Here is a 17,226-nt window from a genome sequence, read left to right on the forward strand (position 1 = left end):
CACTGATGATTTACTCTCAATTTTTAATTTTTAAAAATTCAAGACCCCTTTAGAGAGCACAGTTGCCTCCCGCTTCCCAGCCAAGCCCATTCTCATTTTTCAGGGCCAAAGGTGAACCCGGCGCCAGGTTCCGGGGGAGAAAGGCAGCGGGAAGGCAGATACTGGGATGTCTCTGCCACAGAGAGAGCTGGGCAGGGCTGTTTTTGGTGGCCGTCTGCCCTTCCCTTGGATGCGTACACAGCTGGCTCTCACAGCACCGAGCCTGCCCTCCTAGAGGGATGCTTTCAGGAAAGGGTTCATCTCCACGTCCACGTGTCCTGGTGTCTTTGGACATGGGCTGGATGGGGGATGTACAGACCCCAGAGGGGATGAGGAGGGCCCCAGCTCCGCCACATTCAGGAGGTGATTCGCCTGCCTCTGTGCTGTGGGGCAGGAAGCCCTGGGGGCCCTGGAGGTTTATGGGGGAACAGGTCAGTTCAGCATAGAGGAACAAAGACTCTGTGCCGCCCACTTCCTGTGTGCCAGGAGGGACAGGGTGCCTTCCCAAGTGATCTCCACGACACAGCCAAGGGCACAGGCTGATTGGTGCCAGTCAAGTTCTCCCCAGGCCTTCTGCCACTGGCCCCAAGCCCATGATTCTTCTATTACAGCCTCACTGTGGATGAGCAGGAGGTTCCCTTTGAAGGCAGAGACTTCAGGAAACTAAATTCATTTATTCATTTGGCCAATACTGAGCCTGAGGGCATGGTGTCCAGCTCCAGGAATGTGGCAGTGAGAGAAGCAGGGGCAGCGCTGGCCTCACGGAGACAGATGATTGGAAAGGAAATTTTACCATCAGTGGTGACAAGTGCTCCAGAGGACAGGGTACCACGCTGGAAATTAATGGAAGGGGCGCTGGCACGTCCTGGGAAAGCCTCTTTGAGCAGATGATACCTGAGCTATAACCTGGAGGGTGACAAGCATCCAGACATAGAAGGAGGAGGAGGCGGAGGAGGGACGAACCCTGCAGATAGAGGGCAAAGCTTCTAGAAGGGCCCGGAGGTGAGAAAAGGACTTGGTGTGGGGAGAGGCCGGCAGGGCTGGAGCACAGTGAGGGAGGTGGGTACGGGTCGGGGGTCAGAGGTTGCAGAGTATCTGGCCTTGTAGATCATGGGGCCAAGTTTGCATTTCATTACAAGTTTGAAGCAGGGTTGTGGCATAATCCGAAGGAGTGCTGCGGGGTGGGCTGCTGTGTTGTGAGTGTCTGTGCTTGTGTGGAATGGGAGGGTGGCCTGAGCTTCCGGGATTCTCAGCTGTACCAGCATCCAGGCTGCCGAGGGTTAATGTAGCTAGGCCTGGCTTCCCTGGAATTACTCTAGGTAAAACCTCCCACTGTCCGTACTCTCCTTCTGTAACACGCAGTGCCCTCATACCCTTGGCACTCACCTTCCCAGGGAGCACTGATGACAGTCTGTGAGGACCCCATATTTCCCACCTGACAGCCCTCTCAGCCCACCCAGGCAGACCAGAGACGCAGTCGGTGAGGGATGGGACGGGAGGATAGATACCCCAGACTCCTCACTCCGGGCGGGGGTGTGCCAAGGACAGTCCTGCACCGTTACCCCAAGGTTCCCAGCAGGACCCAGCTGCTCAAAGATAAAGCTGAGAATTTCAACATGCAGCAGCAAGCAGAGTGTTAAGCCAAGCACGACCCGGACGTCTGCTCAGGACTCACCGCAGCCCCCTCCATCTTCTCATAATTCTGCTTCCTTGTTTGTTGTACTGTTTTTATTCTTCTTAGCGTATGCTGGCTGGAGTGGCTTTGTGTGAGGTGCACCAAGAAAGCAGTGACGGGTCCTATGACCGGGTCCGGGGGTGGGCTGGGGCTCTCCTGGGCTGGTTCTTCTACCTCAGGGGAGCTGCTCAAGGGTAACCCCACAGTGACAACGTTGGCAGAGACCTCAGGAAGGTCCAGCTCAGGGGTGTGTGTCCACCAAACCACCTCGGCCCCTGGCTGTTTGGCTTAAGGTCTGTCTGTCCTGGCGCCGGGCCTTCCGGCCTCTGTGCAGCAGCATCCTGGCTTCTGTGTTTTAGGGAGACTTAACGCACACCTTTCTAATGGAAGGAAATGGCTCACAGGGGAGGCAGCATTTGGCCCCAAAGCCCAAGGCTGAAAACCCTCCAACCCAGCTGGCACTTCCAGGGTTCTAAACACGCAATTCAGAGAAGACAATGCAACGTGCAGAAAGTGTTACTGCGGGGCCCGGGGCTCAGCTTGGGGCCTTGCAGGAGGCCCCCCACCCCCAACCGTGTGTGGTGTGACCAGGGCTCTGAGCTCAGGAGTGGAAGGGATTTGTGTTTCCTTGAGGAGACAGCGAGCTCAGCAAAATGGATGGAAGCATGGGCTTCGGAGCAGACAGGCCTGGGTTCAGATCTGCTGGTCTCATTAGCTGACTTCTGTCATCTGTAAAACGGGATGAACGGCAGCCCTTCCCTCCCAGTTGTGTGGGCAGGACCAAATGAGAAGACGGCGTGCGTCACAGTGCCCGGCACGGAGCAGGTGTCTCACGTGTACCCTCTGTTGCCGTGATGATTCTGTGGAGTTTGTGCCTGACACATAGTAAATGCTCAATAAATTGTGACAGTAACAATTATATTGATAAATGGTGATAGATGGAGTACTTGCAGGTCGGCCTGCCCTCAGACCCTGGGCTCACCCCCGATTTTGAGGCTAACTCCTGGGGAGCAGGGCCTGATGAAGGAGAAGACAACTTTGGTGACAGAAGTGCCCCCAGCCCTCCAGCCCCTGCAAAGCCACCTCAGTGATGGTGGCTGATCAGCCTGATGGGGAGGCCTCGGCCTGGGGAATGTTTTCTTTCCATCTGTCTCTCCGAGACATTTCTTGCCAATCAGGGCGTTGGGAAGGCGGGTGGGAAACAATGGAGCGCGTTGTCCTGCCTCCCGTTGACTCAGCCGCCGGCAGAGTTCACTCAGCGTGTAATCCTCGAGGCATGCGGAGCCTGCGGCGCGGCCCTCCGAGGGAGGAGGATAAATCGCCCCCTGTGTCAGGGAATTGGAAACAGATTGCCGGATGGGCCAGCCTATCCCAGGTGGCCTCTCCTGGGGCCTGGCCGGGCACCGCTGCCGTCACCCTCCCTGGGGGGTGTCTGAGAACACACCCCTGCTGCCGGGCCAGCCAAGCCTGCGGTGGTCAGGTTGGCCTCACCTGGGAGACGTGGGCTCCCACCAGTACAGCGTCCTTTTCTGTCTTGTCTGCTTTTATGTTTTGATGCTTATGTTTCTAGCAGAGGCTGCTCTCAGTGGCAGAGGGAAGCAGGCACCAGGGGGTTCAGATTGGGACTGGAAGTCAGTACATAGGGAACCGGGGGCAGTGAGCCTTATCAGTGACCTACGGTGTGGCATTGGCCTCGCTCCTCTCCTGCTCCGGGTCTCCGGTCCTTACCGATAACATAAAGCCAGGATCGAGAAGCCACACTGTGTTGCATGAAGGAGGCAGGGAGGAGCTGTCTTCCCAAGAGGAGGTGGGAGGGCCAGGATGCAAGAAGGGAGCAATTTAGAGAGAATTTAATCCAGTAGTTCCTCACCTTGACTGCACAGCTGAGTCACCTAGGAGTTAAAATACCAGTTCCCAGGCTCTCTCCTGAAGGCTCCGGCAGGCTGGGGGCTGGGGTCTGAGAATGGAACGCAGACACCCTCCCTTGGAGACTCAAGGCAGAGCCAGTTTGAGGGGCTGAATCAGCTTTTTGCTGCATAGCTGAAACGTTTTAACAATGTCAGCATGATTTTGTTGGCTCACCGTGCTCCCTGCACCTTCCCTTCCCTCCTTCCTCTGTGGCCTTCTACTTGGGATGTGGCTGCTGCTTCCTACCAACTCGGGGTTTTCCCACGTCCTATAGGTGGGATGTGGGCTCTTCACCTGTGAACTTGGGACATCAGCAGGCTCACTCACAGGCTGGCTGTGTGGCTGATGAATGAATGTGTGCAGCCACATTGTTCATGACACCAAGCCCCATTGTTCATGGTGTATCTGGGCTCCGGATCTCCAAGCAGTCACTTTTACCAGAGATGTAAAGAGAGAGACTCAGACATACAGGTCATATAGCAGATGCTCACCTTTTTGAGAAGCCTGTTGGATGGTAGGTTGGGCAAGAGGGAGATGAAGAGGGAAATCATGGGTATCAACTTTGTCAGGAGTGCGATGCTGTGGGACACTGATGGAGTGGCCCCCACTTGGCTATGGGAAGTTGGTTCCCAGGTCCCTCACCTTTTGGAAGAGGGGTTAGCTTTATTACTATGGTGATTTGGATTGATATAGACTCTTTGTCATTAGTAGTGATTATCAGCACTCAATAATAATGATGGTGGGGCTGCTTGTAGGATGTGTGGGGTTCCAGGCAGCTATTTTTTCCTGGGTTTGTATCTTAATAAACTATCTTAATGAGTCCACATCAGTGTCAACACCATCCTGGTGGCCTAATCTCATGCAGTCCTGCTGACACATACTACATCACCAATGGCACAGGCCTGGGATAACTCATAGGTGCAAATCCCCAAGCTCCTTAGGGCATCTGGTCGACCTCTCCTGTGGAGGTTTGGAGGGTGGGAGGGAATGAGGATAGAGGCTTGAATGAATCCCCTCCTAGCTTGGGTGGCATTGCCTAGTGAGCTGGTCCCAGACACTGGAGGGAGTTTAGGAAATTTTGAGGAAGGTGCCCCAAAGTGTGGGGCTCCCTGGGGTGGGTCCTTGGGGGTAAGAGTCCTACCTATTCAAGTTTAAGAGTGATATGATGTTCTATCTGTATATCATTACAATTATACAATTAAAATAATTTTTATTAGATCCCTGATGTTTATGTCAGTAAGTATTATCTTTGTGATTTATTGGCTATTGTATTAGTTGGGATTGGATTCAGCTATGAGTGGTAGAGACTGGAAAAATAGTGCCTTCACGATGAGAGAAGTTGATTTCTCTCTTGAGTCGTGGGCTGTCGGGACTGGTGGGCGCCGCTGCTGCATAGCCTGCGGGGACCAGGCCCTCCAGCTCACCCCTTTCCCCTCCCAGATGTGGCCCCCGTGGACCAAGATGGCCAGCCTGTCCGAGTTCTTGGCAATGGGATGGAAGAAGATGCTCTTTTGTTCCTCTGCCAGAGGGCCTCACTCTCGATTGTTTTTTTTTTTTAAATATTTTATTTATTCATTCATGAGAGACACACACACACACACACAGAGACAGAGACACAGGCAGAGGGAGAAAGCAGGCTCCATGCAGGGAGCTCGATGTGGGACTCGATCCCAGGACTCCAGGATCATGCCCTGAGCTGAAGGCAGGCGCTAAACCGCTGAGCCACCCAGGGATCCCCCTCCATTGATTTTAATTAGAAGGGCAGTTAACCTTGATCACGTCTACTTTGTGGGCCCAGGGTGGGAGGTGACTGCTCCATCTCGGAACATGGAATAGCAGCTGTCTTCAGGAGAGTCTGAGCCCCTGGCTCCTGGCATGGGCCAGTGACCCCAGTCACCCCAGAGCTCCTCCTCCCCCATTCCCACACTCCCACCGGCGGCCCTCTCCCAATCTGCCGCTCAGGCTCTTCTCTCCCTCACTCTCTGCCCTTCTCTGGTGTTTATGATTTGCTCTGCTAGAGGGTAGTGGCCCTGACCCTTCCCCACGGGGAAGAGGAGAGCTGGGGGTGGGGGCTCTGATAGCCGGAGGGGGGTGATGCTGGGCGGCCACCCACCAGACAGGAAGGAGCGTCGCTCCTCAGCCCCGGACTTGCTGTCTGTCCTGTGATGAGCTAACATTTGCTTATTTTCCTGAAGGGTGTGTGAGTGGTGCTAGAAGCTCACCTCTGCCTCTCCTCCCCCTCAGCCCCCTGCTGCCTCGAGGTCCAGCTCAGTTCAGCTGAGTGACTGTTTATTCAGCACTTCCCACGTGAAGTATTTGGGATGATTTCCGTGGGAGAGTTTGCCAGAACAAATCAGGAGATCAAAATGTCCAAGTGTTGTCAAGGTTCTTGGGACTGATTCCTATTGCTTTCTGTTCCCATGGGTAGGGCAGGAGGCTGCTGTTTTTACCATGTCCTCGCCAGCACTGGGTATTATATTGTTTTCATATTTTACCAGATGTACCCTTTGGAGGTCAATTTTTCTCACAGGCGGTTATCCTCCGAGATGCGAGGACTGGGCTCTCCCAGGTCTCAGGCTGAGCAGGGCTCTTGGAAGGCAGGTGGGAGCCTATGCGAAGGAAGGTGGGAAGATAGGGACCCTTGTGCTCTGCTGGACAAAGTATAACCTGGTGCAGATCTCAGGGAGCTCACGCTGGTTCTTTCTGTTCTGATGGACCACCTGTGTGTACTTGCACTGGGTGTGCCCCTCCCTGACAGGCATCATCAGTCCCCAGAACCTGGGAATGTGTTAGCAAAGGGACTTGTCAGATGTGGTCAAGTTAAGGACCCGGAGGCGTGGAGATGATCCTGGATAATCCCAGCCCAGTGTCATCACAAGGGTCACTGTCAAGGGTGCAAGGGAGCCAGAGTCAGAGTAGGACCTTAATGAAGGAGGCAGAAGTCAGGATGAAGCAGCCAAGAGCTGAGGATGTGGGACCTCTGGACACTGGGAGAGGTAAGAAACAGATTCTCCCCTGGTGCCTCCAGAAGGAACCAGCCCTGCCTACACCTTGATGTTAGTCCACTGGGGCCTATTTTATTTTACTTTATTTTTTTTAAAGATTATTTATTTATTTATTCACGAGAGACACAAAGAGTGAGAGAGAGGCAGAGACACAGGCAGAGGGAGAAGCAGGCTCCATGCGGGGAGCCCGACGTGGGACTCGATCTGGGTCTCCAGGATCACGCCCTGGACTGAAGGCAGGCGCTAAACCACTGAGCCACCCAGGGATCCCCTGGGGCCTATTTTAGATGTCTGCCTTCCAGAATAAACTGCAGGTAATGAAGTTGTGTTGTCTGAAAGCCATGAAGTTTGAGATCACTTGTCACAGCAACCCTGGGAACTGAGTGTAGCCAGTGGTTCTGCTTCGGTGCATTTCACGAGGTCTGTATGGGGGTGCGGGTGAGGGTGTTTGTGGTGGAGGGGGAGCCGGGGAGGGTTGGTGAGACCCGTGGGGAGTGGTGGGCTGGTAGGGGGTGGGGGGAGCGGCATACCAGCAGGCTGCAGGGCTTGGAGATGGCAGACCAGCTGTGCACAGAGCGCCACGGGGTGGGGGACCCCCAGTGCTGACCAGGGGGACACGGCTGCACACTGGAGTGGTGGAGTGGCACCTGGGAGGGCCTGCTGCTCAGAAACTGGCGATATTGCTATCTCAGTCCAGGTGCTAATACCCTGGCCGTGGTCAGTTTGCACTTAGGGCAGGTGCACTTCTCCATATGAATATTTTCCTTCCATTAAAAGTTCTACACTTTAAAAAAAAAAAAATCACATACACAAAACAGCAACACACACCTTTCAAGAACACCTTTAAGTCTGTGGGTAATATGAAGCACAGTAAAAGGCCCCCCATGGTGGAGGGAGCAGGAGAGCTGGGTGCAGGGATAGAAGGGTGTTTGTGACTCCAGATGGAGAATGGTAACATGCTGTTAGGTCCAGAATAGAAAGGACCGGGCTCTGTGAGGCTGGGGGAAGTTGAGCTGGAAAGCTTCTGGAAGATGCCTGGGGAGTACAGGAGGGGTGCTTCCCCTCCCTTCTATCCCAGAATGGTCAGATTTCACTGTGAACGTTCAAAATACCAGATGGAAGACTCTGTACACAGCACAGTGGTGTGGACGTGGGCAAAGCCTGCCTCTGCCCCAGAAACTACTCCCTGTCACGGGAGGGAGACCTGGGCCGAATCAGTGGTCCCAAGGGGTCCATGAGGGCCCTTTGGTCTCTTCAGCAAGGCCCGAGTGCTAACAAAGGGTCTGGGTTCCTTGAATAAGATGATCATGTTGTGTTGGATCCATCAGAGGCCTGTAGCAGCCCGACTGGAGCGGAGGGGACAGGGGCTGTCCCGGGCCACACGCTGATGCGCTGGCCCCTGTCAGCCGGGTCCAGACAGGCCTCCCTTTCCTGGGACTGCTGTGAGCTCAGGCCAGGGGTAGCAGGTCTAGTGGCCCCCGTCCCTGCTGTACCCCTGCCAAGGCCACCTGCAGAGAGGGGACAGAGGCCTCCCGCTTGGGAGGTGGGAAGCAAGTCCACTCAAAACCACCCGCCTCAGCACTGCCTCGGCCAGCCTTCTACATAAACACAGCAGTGTTTAAAGAATCCGCAGGGAGGTGTTTTGGCCTGGAGGGAGGGAAGGTTCCGGGCCTCACTCTGAGCCAAGCCAGGACCCACCCATTCTTGGGGCAGAGTAAAGCCATCATCCTCTGTCATTTCTCAGTCCTGCCAAGGTCCTGCAGCAGGAGGTGGCTATTGACTATGGAGCTGCATTTGGGCAGGCTCTGGGTCCCCTCCTGGAACACGGTGCTAGGTGGAAGACTTGAGTCCCTAAGCACTGACAGAGGAAATTCCAGGGTGCGTTTGCTGATGGACGTGTCTTGGAAGGCGGCTGGTTACATTGGCACCGTCCCAGCACTCTTGCTCTCCCCTTCCTGCCCTCCCACTCCCCAACTTCTCTTTTGTCTTCAAAAGAAAAAAATATCAAAACCAGAGAGATGCCAGAAAGCACAACCAAAACAACCAGAGAGAACCCTACTTGGTCAAGAAAAGTGACAAACGCTTAAAGGCATAAAATCATCACCAGCACCTTTATAGGAGCTTCTGTTTACCGGCTGGAAGAAAGGCAGTCCCTGCCCTGAGGGCCACACACAAACTTTGCCATCTTCTAAGTACCTACAATATACTGGTTTTGTTTCTTGTTAACTGAGGCATAGTGTAAATACAGTCAAGTGCACTCCTGTGAAGGGTGCAGCCCGGTGAGTTACTACATATGTGTCCCTGAGACACAAAGAGCTCCCCAGCACCTCCTTCCTCAGCAGCGCCCGTCACCCCAGCTCACCATGATCCTGACTTCCACAGTATTCATTTTGCAGCTTTTGAACTTCGTGTCTGTGGAATCATGCAGCAGGTCCTCTTCTGTGCTGGCTTCTCTCACTTGTCTGACATCCATTCGGGTAGTGCGGTGTGGCAGGTCTGCTCTTCTCTTGCTACCCAGAATTCTGTTGTGAGAGCATGTCCCAGTGTGTTTACACATCCCCCTGCTGACACTCATTTGGATCATTTCCATTTTTTTTGGACACTTTGAATAAAGCGTCCACAAGCCTTCTTGTGTAGGTCCTTTGGTGTCTCTGTGCCACTGTAGCCCCATGGTGTGCAGACATTGTTACTGTCCCCACGTCATAAATGGGGAACCTGGGAGATGACAAGTTTTAGCACCTTGTCCAAAGTCCCAAAGTAAAGAGCAGGGTTGGGATTCCAGCCAGACCCATGTGCTGGAGAGCCACGCTGTTTGCAAAAGGCACAGCACTTCAGGAGTAAAGGGGCAAAAGACTCCAGGGTTGTGAAGCATGGGCAGTTTGTCTGAGTTCCCCTCCTCCTCCCTGGCAGAGGGATGCCTGGCCCATTCCACACTCTCCATTCTCTCTGTCCTCACCCAAGCCCAGCTGTGTGCTCATGGCCTGAGAGAGCCCCTGACAGCTGTATTCGATGTTCCAGAGAAATGCAGGCTCTCTCTCAGCTGCTGGGGGAAAGCCTTGCAAATCCTGTGACAAACCGCTCTAATCTGGTGTTTAATGTGGAGCCTGATGTCGGCAGCAGCGAGTGAGGGCGCGGGCTTTGGGAAACACGATCGGTGCCAAGCCTAGGAGCGTGCATCTGGCCCTCGCCAGGCAGCCAGCCTGCTGATCCCCCAGCTGAGCACAGCTGGAGGCTGGATAGCTTCACTTTGGCCTCATGGGCTGGGTTTGCTGACCCTGGGTGGATGTGAGCAATAATGAAATGACCCACGTGAAATGCCAGCACAGCCTCAGTGAATGTGAGCTGGCTTATTGTTTTCCATTGTTCATAATTGGGGCTTATGACCTGAGCAATCTACCCCACAGGTCCCTTATCTGCATCCCTTATCTGAGACCCCGGGGGGCATATCTGTTTCAGAATTTGTTGGATTTTAGAACGTTAAATCATTGCTTATATTGTATATCATTAACAGCCCCGTGGGATCCTGGGCATTCTGGGTAATGAAACTCACTGAGTTTCTGCAGCAAGCTGTATGGGTTTGGAGCCTTGACCAGCCTCACCACTCTCTTCAGGGATGGCTCCACTGCCAAATGAGTGTGCTGCAAATTTGGGAAGAAACTTGTATGATTTGGGAACTGGTGATACAAGGTTAGGTCATGGCTTCAGACCACTGTGAGATGGATGAGCTTATCTATGAAGAGTTCATAGAGCAAATACAAGGGACACACTGTTCATAATCTTCATAATCACAACGTGAGTGTGCTTGTGTGTGTGTGTGTGTGTGTGTGGTGTCTCTTTGATTTTGTTGTTGTTTTGGTACATTTCTAGCTCATGAGTCTGCCATTTAAGCAGAGCCCTGTGGGGACAGCTCATCTCTGCGTGGAGGCTTGAACGCCGCAGGTGATTGATGGCTGGGTTCTGGGATCATCTGAAGGCTGGCTCACTCACATGTCTAGCAGGTAATGCTGGCCGTTAACCAGGGACCACAGGGCACGGTTAGTCACCCACTGCACTTGGTCTTCCTGTGGCTGCTTGGACTTCTTTTCAGCATGGAACAGCGGTCTAGACCTACAAGGTGGAGGTGAATGGCATTGTTATGGTCTAGTCTTGGTGGTCATTTCCATCATACTTTACTGGTGGAGACAGTTGTAAAGTTCCCCCCAGGTTCAAGAGGAGGGGACATCCCAGTACTGAATGGGAGGAGTGTCAGCATCACATCCATAAGAAGAGCATGTGACATGGGATCAGTTATGGTGGTAATCTTAGAAAAATACCTGCCTGCCACAGGAAGGCCCTCTGGGAGTCTCTCAGGTGTCCGAAGTCTGGACAGCCCTCCTGCCAAGGCATAAACCACTGTGTGCTGCCTGGGAGCCTGTGGCCACCTCCAGTCTCAGGACCCTTTAAGCTAAAGATAGTTATTGGTATCCTTATTAGTGGTAATCTTGAAAAAATTTAGATATAATTCTATAATATATTTATTTATAAACATAGATATTTATTTTATACTTTTATTTATTATGTATTTATAATAGCATTTCCATATCTATAATAGATATTTGTTTTATATTTATTTATTTATTTATTTATTTATTATTTATTTATGGATTTTATTTATTTATTCATGAGAGACACACACACACACACACACACAGAGGCAGAGACACAAGCAGAGGGAGAAAAGCAGGCTCCATGCAGGGAGCCCGATGTGGGATTCGATCCTGGGTCTCCAGGATCAGGCCCTGGGCTGAAGGCGGTGCTAAACCACTGAGCCACCCAGGCTGCCCTTATTTATTTTTTAAAACATTTATTTTATAGGGGTGCTTGGGTGGGTGTCTCAGTCTGGTTAAGCATCTGACTCTCGATTTCAGCTCAGGTCATGATCTCAGGGTGGTGAGATCGAGCCCAACATTGAGATCTATGCTGGGTGTGGAGCCTGCTTAAGATTCTCTCTCCCTCTCCTCTACCCCTCCCCACTTGTGCTCTCTCTTTCTTTCAAAAGAAACCACATTTATTTTATACAATTACTGTATTTTTATTACTTTTACACAGTTGCTTTTACTTTCTACATGTAGCATATTGTATATAATATAGTCACATTTGTATATGTAAAATATATTTATTTATATATAAACATTTTTTAAAAGATCTTATTTGAGAGAGAGAGAGCTAGCAAAAGAGAGCATGAGCAGGGGTTGGGGAGAAGCAGGGAGTGGGGAGAAGGAGAAGCAGGCTCCCCACTAAGCAGGAAGCCCAATGCAGGCTGTTCCCAGGACCTCGAGATCATAACCTGAGCTGAAGGCATATGTTCAACAGACTGAGCCACCCAGGCGCCCTTATATGTAAACATTTTGTAATGATTATAAGATTTACCACTTTAATTACTGGTGATCCTCTAATAAAGACTAGAAATTTATGATCATATTGGGAGTATCTATCAGAATGTTGGCTTTTCACAGGTAGTTTCCCTAGGAATCATGTCTCTTCCAGGAGGAAGAATTTTCTGAGGGTATTTTTAGGCAGTATTTCTGGGGATATTTCAGCACAAGTGAGGAGAGTTAATGGCAGTGAAAAGGGAGCAGTTGGAACATTGGTACCTAAAGTTTCCAGCAAGTGGGTTATCCTAGGTTAGAATGGTTAAGACAAGTAAAAAAGCCAAAAACTTTACACAGGCTCCTGGATTGCCTAAACAGAGAATGACAATCCAACTTAATTTTTAAAGAAAGTCGTAGACACCCAGAACTGGAGGGAGGCTTGAGGATTAGGTAATCATGTGCATCTTAAGTTGGGGTGCACATAACCCCAAGGGTCGACAGAATGGGTGAGAGAATTACAACATAAACATACTAGGCTTTGGTTTTCCCTGGATGCCAAGCAATCTAAGACGTTTTCAGTATTCAAACAAACATGGATATATTTTGGAGTAGAATGTAGAATCTCCATAATTTTTAAGGATTAAACAGAAAACTTCAAAGAAATTCCATACTGGCAGCAGCCTGGCTTGAGGGAAAATCATGGAGAGCTCCCATCCACCCCCTACAAAGTCCTTGCTTGCTCTCTGTCATAGGGGACACTTCGGGGGAAAAGCATGAGAAGCCATGTACTAGCTGACAGTTCCTACTGTGTGTGAGCTCTCCACAAGACTAGTTCCTGGGGCAAGAAGTACTGAGGAAAGGAAAGAGAGAGAGGGTGGAAGGGAGCCGAGAGGAGGAGATTGCTGTAGGCCAATCTCCAGGAAGTGCTGGAGCTGTTCCCTCTAGCCCCCAGCCACTGTGGCCACTGACCAGAAATCCAACTGGTCTGCACTGTGGTGTCCTGTAGTTGTAAACACACACTGGTTTTCGAAGACTTCGTATGAAGAAGAATTCAAAGTATCTCATTAATTATTAGATTCATTTTATAGTGAAATGACAATATTTTGGGGATAGTAGTTTAAATAAATAGATTTTATCTATCTATTTATGTATGTATGTATGTATTTTTTTTTTAATTTTAAAAAATTTTTATTTTATTTTATTTATGATAGGCACACAGTAAGAGAGAGAGAGAGGCAGAGACACAGGCAGAGGGAGAAGCAGGCTCCATGCACCGGGAGCCCGACGTGGGATTCGATCCCGGGTCTCCAGGATCGCGCCCTGGGCCAAAGGCAGGTGCTAAACCGCAGCGCCACCCAGGGATCCCTATTTATTTATTTTAAAGGTTTTATTTTATTTATTTATTCATGAGAGACAGAGAGAGGCAGAGACACAGGCAGAGGGAGAAGCAAGATCCCCACAGGGAGCCGTATATGGGACTCGATCCCAGGACAGGGATCAGATCCTGAGCCGAAGGCAGACGCCCAACCGCTGAGCCTCCCAGACATCCCAATACATTTCATTTATTTCTTTAATGTGTCTATTTAAAACATTAGAATTATTTATGTGGCTTGCATTATATATTTTTTTATTGGGTGTATTGGGTTAGAGTATAATGTAGAGCAGATAATAGATCTGATGTAATAGACCATAGAACTATGTCCTTCCTATAACATCTTGGGTGACTAGTTTTGGGCAAAACAAGCTACTGAAAAAAGTGTTTTAGGTAAAGCCTGTATCTTTCCTGACCTCCAAACAAACATTGGGCTGGCCTACCTCCACCCTTTTGTTGACCCTGTTCTGCTGGGAATTTCCACTTCCCTTGACTATTCTAAGCCAACCCATCCTTCAACACACAGCTTAAGTTTCGTTACTGTCAAAAGTATTCTTTGTCCTGTATCTTCCACTCAGCTCCACAGAGAATCTCTCCTTCTTAGAAGTTTTAACAAGGTTGCTCTCCCAATAATTAATATGATAAATCAATAATTCACTCATCAATAGTCTTTATTCTCTTATGGGCTAAAAGCAATGGCATGACTTTTTGTTATTTCTTTAGGAGGTTGCTCAGTCTCTCATTGTTGCTCAGGCTCACTCTGAAAGTGAGCAGGAAGGTCAGAACCCAGTGGGGGAACCAGTGAGTTGTGCCACACTTCTTCCCAACACTCAGTTCATTCAGCTGCATAGGGCTGGATATCCCCATCTGTTTACCAGGGTCCCACACACAATAGCAGAAACTATTGGTTAGGGGCATCAGGATCCCCACCAGTGCTTTTCTCTAGCCACAAAGGCCTGCATGAGTCAGATATGCGCTGCTTCTGCCTCCCTTCATGCCAGGGGGTGTCAAGTGACTCCATTCTGGTTCAATAAGCCAGAGGAAAGTAAAGTCAGCAGAGAATTTTAGGGAAGAGTTTTATTCCTTTGTAAAGGAAAAGAAGATATGTGAAGAGTCATGAGAAGAGATTTTTTTTTTTTTTTTTTTTTTTTTTTTTTTTTTTTTTTTACTGTCCTGGCCCTGCCACTGAATGTCGTTGAGGTGACTGGTGTTGCAGCAGCCACCTTGGTACCATGAGGTGATAATGTGAGGGGGAGAAGTTGAGGGTGGCAGAACAGAAAGACACAAAGGTCCTGGGCAAGGATGACATTGTTGTGTTGCCAAAACAACCCCAGGACTACCTACTTACAGATTTTTAAAAATGTGATATAACTGCATGTTTTTATCATTTAAACCATCTTTAGTTGAGCATTTCTGTTCCTTACACCAGAATGCCTCCTAACTGGTATGCACTCCACATTATCACAGAGAAAAAGAACTCACGCATTAACCATAATGTGTAGTATAAATGAATGCTTCCATCGAAGCAGAAAGCGACAGTCTTACCTTTCCAAAGTATTGACCAATCTGAACTTGAATAGCCCTAGCAGCTATGGCTTCTTGGGGCCAGGCCTGGTGACCCTTGACCAGCAGTGTCTCATTTAATTGTCTTGACAACTCTGTGAGGTAGGCACTGGAGCCACCTTTACAGAAGAGAGAACCGTGGCTTGGAGGGGTGACATTGTGTGTCCAGAGTCACATGGCAGGTAGTGAGCAAATTGGAACCCTGACTGCCACCACTGGCCTCTCATGCTTCTGTGACCCAAGCTTCATGTGAGTCTTTGTAATGAAGCTGGCACATAACACCAGGGAAGATGTGGGAAAAAAGATAGAAAGAAAAGAAAAAAAGAGAAGACCTAATCCACCCTCTGTCAAAGGACATGCTTGCTACCTATTCCCAGGCTACTTACTACTTATTTGGGGCTGCATTAAAGATGTTAGCTATTGTAAGTTTTTCTTTCCTGCAGGTAGGCCATTTCTTTTTTTTTCTTTTTAAGAGAAACACTTTTACAATCCTGAGGTCTTTTATTTTCTTTACAGTTATCATGCCATGAATTCATAGGGAATGGGTTCCAGCAGTTCAGGCTCCTTTCCATTGGTTCTCACAAAGTGTGCTTCTCTGGGTGGGGCAGGCTGGCGCTTCAGTTGGACCCAAGTACCTTTCTCTTTGGCTTCCTTCTTTATCTGATCATTTTCCTTCACACACTTCAGGAAGTTATCTCGGTTCTTTGAGTGTTTAATATGCTCAATGCGGACATTAATTCTCTTGGCAAGAATCTTGCCCTTAACTTGTTTGTTTACAACAATGCCAACAGCATGCTAAGTAACATCATAGACTCTTCCAGTTTTGCCATGGTAACATTTGTGGGGCATTCCTTTTTCAACAGTGCCCATTCCCTTGACGTCCACAATATCACCTTTCTTATAGATTCGCATGTATGTGGCCAAGGGAACAACTCCATGTTTTCTAAAAGGCCTAGAGAACATATAGCGGGTACCTCTCCTCTTTCCCTTTGTGTTGGTCATTTTGACAAATTACTGGAAGATGGCGGTTCCAGCCGAAAGGAGGTAGGCCATTTCTAAATGGACACATCACATTCTTGATCTCAAAATAACACATGAAAGACATAAGAAAGAGAAAATGTTCAGTAGGTTTATAGTCTCTCCCTTATGCCAATAAACAGAAGAGGCAAGAATATAACAGTAGAGTCAAGGTGACCAACCTCCAAACACGAAACATGCTCATCAGAGAAGTTGAAAAGTGTTAATGGAAAGGAACTTAGTTCTGCTTCAAGTTAGTCTGGAATAAATCTTCTTGTGAGAGACGAAATGAATTTGCTGTTCTAAGAATGACCTGATTTCTCACAGCCTGTGGTCCGTGAAAACCGGTGTTTTAGCATTTTTTTTTATGTTATTATGTTATAATCAGATGTCCCAAGAACTACTTTCCCCAACATCCTTTGTTCCAAGTAGAATTACAGATGAGTTTCTTTTAAACTCTCAAAAACAAAAACAAGAGCCGTGTATATAATATAGAGAGAACTTGAATTTTCTGTATTGTACAATGAACATAACTGGAGTCCAAACTTTGATGATGCAATATTATTAAGCATTTTTAAGTGCTGATGGTATGGCAAGCATAGTGAAATGTGCCCTGGCTGCATTAGCTCACTACATCCTTGCAGAAACCTTGTAGTTGGTTCCAATATTATGGCCATTTTACAGGTGAAGAAAGTAAAGTTTAAGTACCCCATTTGTTATTACAGAGCCAGGATTAGAAGAACTCACATTTAATTTTAAGTCCATCTGACCCTGGAACCCTTTCCCTAACTGCTAGTCTTTTTGGAAATGACTCGGGAGCTCTCAGGAGCAGACCCTGAATCAAGGATTTGAGTGCCTTCATTTCATATGCACACACACTCAGGAATAGGATTGTTCATGAGGTGGCTGTGTATTTCATATTGTAGAAATCGACAGGCAGTTAACCAGAATGGTGGCACCATTCACTGGCGGCTGGGAGGTCCAGCAACTCGATGCTTCCAGGGCAGTTGACATCAAATCTTTGGATTTCAGCCATTCTGGTGGGCGTTAGTGTTATCTCGTTACTTGCATTTTCTCAGTGGGAAGGCATGTTTAGTGCTTTTTCACATGCTTATGGACCATTTACATCCTTTGCGAGTTGCCTCTTCAAGGTTTTAGCCTATTTTCTACTCAACTGCTTTGTCTTTTTTCTTATTGATTTGTAGACGTTCTTTCTATATTGAGTCCTTTCTCACATATGTGAATTGCAAACACACTCTCCCATTTGTAGCTTATGGTTCTACTTATAAAGTTGTT

At 49.1% G+C, this 17,226-nt stretch overlaps 1 long non-coding RNA gene and 1 pseudogene across 1 annotated transcript in view; one reads left to right on the forward strand and one right to left on the reverse strand.

The window, feature by feature from the left end:
* The first annotated feature begins 415 nt into the window (after positions 1-415).
* The window catches only part of LOC112646790 (uncharacterized), a 48,537-nt gene continuing 31,726 nt past the window's right edge, over positions 416-17,226 (forward strand). Inside the window, exon 1 of the long non-coding RNA XR_007410920.1 lies at positions 416-1,041. This is a non-coding gene — a long non-coding RNA (uncharacterized LOC112646790). The remainder of the gene's footprint in view (positions 1,042-17,226) is intronic.
* LOC112646789 (60S ribosomal protein L21-like) lies at positions 15,392-15,939 on the reverse strand (annotated as a pseudogene).

This window comes from Canis lupus, chromosome 5, assembly GCF_003254725.2.
Source record: "Canis lupus dingo isolate Sandy chromosome 5, ASM325472v2, whole genome shotgun sequence".
NCBI lineage: Eukaryota > Metazoa > Chordata > Mammalia > Carnivora > Canidae > Canis > Canis lupus.